Below are 2,883 nucleotides of genomic sequence, written 5' to 3' on the forward strand. Positions count from 1 at the left end.
TTCTTCTTCTTCTTCTTCTTCTTCTTCTTCTTCTTCTTCTTCTTCTTCTTCTTCTTCTTCTTCTTCTTCTTCTTCTTCTTCTTTTCTTCTTCTCCTCCTTTTCTCCTCCTCCTTCTTCTGGTTTTTTGAGACAGGATTTCTCTATATAGCACTGGCTGTCCTGGAACTCACTTTGTAGACCATGAAAGACCAAAGTATCCACACTGTGGTCTTCCTTCTTGAGCTTCATGTGGTCTGTGAATTGTATCTTGGGTATCCTGAATTTTGGGCTAATATCCACTTATCAGTGAGCACATACCATGTGTGTTCTTTTGTGATTGGGTTACCTCACTGAGGATGATATTCTCTAGTTCCATCCATTTGTCTAAGAACTTCATGAATTCATCATTTTTAATAGCTGAGTAGTACTCCTTTGTGTAACTGTACCACATTTTCTGTATCCATTCCTTTGTTGAAGGATATTTGGGTTCTTTCCAACTTCTGGCTATTATAAATAAGGATGCAATGAACATAGTGGAACATTTGTCCTTATTACATGTTGGAGCACTTTCTGGCTATACGCCCAGGATTGGTATAGCTAGGTCCTCAGATAGTACTATGTCCAATTTTCTGAGGAACCGCCAGACTGATTTCCAGAGTGGTTGAACCATCCTGCAATCCCACCAGCAATGGAGGAGTGTTCCTTTTTCTACATATCCTCGCCAGCATCTGCTGTCACCTGAGTTTTTGATCTTAGCCATCCTGGCTGGTGTGAGGTAGAATCTCAGGGTTGTTTTGATTTGCATTTCCCTGATGACTAAGGATGTTGAACATTTTTTTAGGTGCTTCTCAGTCATTTGGTATTCCTCAGCTGAAAACTCTTTGTTTAGCTTTGAACACCATTTTTAATAGGATTATTTGGGTCTCTGGAGTCTAACTTCTTGAGTTCTTTGTATATATTGGATATTAGCCCTCTATCAGACGTAGGGTTGGTAAAAATATTTTCCCAATCTGTTGGTTGCCATTTTGTCCTATTGATAGTGTTTTTATCCTTATAGAAGATTTGCAATTTTATGAGGTCCCATTTGTCAATTCTTGATCTTAGAGTATAAGCTATTGTTCTATTCAGGAAAATTTCCCCTGTGCCCATGTGCTTAAGACTCATCCCCAATTTCTTTTCTATTATTTTCAGTGTATCTGGTTTTATGTGGAGGTCCTTGATCCACTTGGACTTGAGCTTTGTATAAGGAGATAAGAATGGATTGATTTGCATTCTTCTACATGCTAACCACCAGTTGGACCAGCACCATTTGTTAAAAATGCTGTCTTTTTCCACTGGATGGTTTTAGATCCTTTGTCAAAGATCAAGTGACCATAGATGTATGGGCTCATTTCTGGGTTTTCAATTCTATCCCACAGAACAATCTGCCTGTCACTGTACCAGTACCATGCAGGTTTTTTTTTTTTTTTTTTTTTTTATCACAATTGCTCTGTAGTACAGCTTGAGGTCAGGGATGGTGATTTCCCCAGACGTTCTTTTATTGTTGAGAATAGTTTTCGCTATCCTGTTTTTTTTTTGTTGTTGTTGTTTTTTGTTTTTTTTTTTGTTTTTTTTTTTTGTTATTCCAGATGAATTTGCAAATTGCCCTTTCTTACTCTATGAAGAATTGATTGGGAATTTTGATGTGCATCGTATTGAATCTGTAGATTGCTTTCTGCAGGATGGCCATTTTAACTATATTATTCCTGCCTATCCATGGGCATGGAAGATCTTTCCATCCTTTGAGATCTTTGATTTCTTTCTTCAGAGACTTGAAGTTCTTGTCATAAAGATCTTTCACTTGCTTAGTTAGAGTCACACCAAGATATTTTATATTATTTGTGACTATTATGAAAGGTGTTGCTTACCTAATTTCTTTCTCAGCCTGTTTATCCTTTGAGTAGAGGAAGGCCACTGATTTGTTTAATTTTATATCCGGCCACTTTGCTGAGGTTGTTTATCTGCTGTAGGAGTTCTTTGGTGGAATTTTTGGGTCACTTATATATACTATCATATCATCTGCAAATAGTGATATTTTGACTTCTTCCTTTCCAATTTGTATCCCCTTGACCTCCTTTTGTTGTCAAAGTGCTCTGGCCAGGACTTTGAGTACTATATTGGGTTTGTTAGGTCTGCTTACAGGAGAACAGATGAGAATTTATTTACTGAAGTATGGGCACCTTACCAGTAGGTTCACCACTGAAGTATATGTCTCTCCCTCTCATACCAACCATTAATAATTATGTGCAAATCCTCAGAGAGGGGTGAGGCCTCATGAGATCTTCTGATCTCCATGACATGGTGTTGTGGGCCCAATCTTACAAAGATCTCATAAAAGTCATGGCTGTTGTGAGTTCAAGAGTGTACTTGCATTTCATACCATTCTCCCATCCATCCCCCTGCTTCTCCCATCTTTAGTGTCCCTTTTCCTGGATGCTTACTGAGTGTTAGATGATATAAATGTCTAATTTATATCATAGCTTAACATTCAACAGTCATTTATTCTCCTCATTTTAACCAGTTATGAGACAGTTACCATTGTCTAATGTAAAAAGAATCTCCCTGTTCCCCAAACTTTACCTAGCAACTTAGTGCCATTAGATAGCTTTCTTTAAAGCTGAAAATTTCCAGGTCTCCAACTGCTACATATATTTAAGAAACAAATTAAGCATGAATAATATTAGTGTATTTTGGATCATTAAGCCCATGCTTCCTTAAGTTTGAATGATTTAAATTTATATAATTGGGGACTCCGCCGAACTTAGGAACTTAGTCTGCACAGGTGAGAGTGTGCACCACAGAGGCAGACAGCTTCTGGGACAGGCGGGAGCCACAGAGCCGCTGAGGCAGCACCCTTTTGGGGC

General features: G+C 38.3%; 1 protein-coding gene across 1 annotated transcript in view; it reads left to right on the forward strand.

Moving 5' to 3' along the window:
- Qpct (glutaminyl-peptide cyclotransferase) overlaps window positions 1–2,883 on the forward strand; it is a 37,209-nt gene that overhangs the window by 31,192 nt on the left and 3,134 nt on the right. The gene's annotated exons all lie outside the window — the stretch shown is intronic.

The sequence above is a fragment of the Mus caroli genome, chromosome 17, assembly GCF_900094665.2.
Source record: "Mus caroli chromosome 17, CAROLI_EIJ_v1.1, whole genome shotgun sequence".
In the NCBI taxonomy this organism is placed as follows: Eukaryota; Metazoa; Chordata; class Mammalia; order Rodentia; family Muridae; genus Mus; species Mus caroli.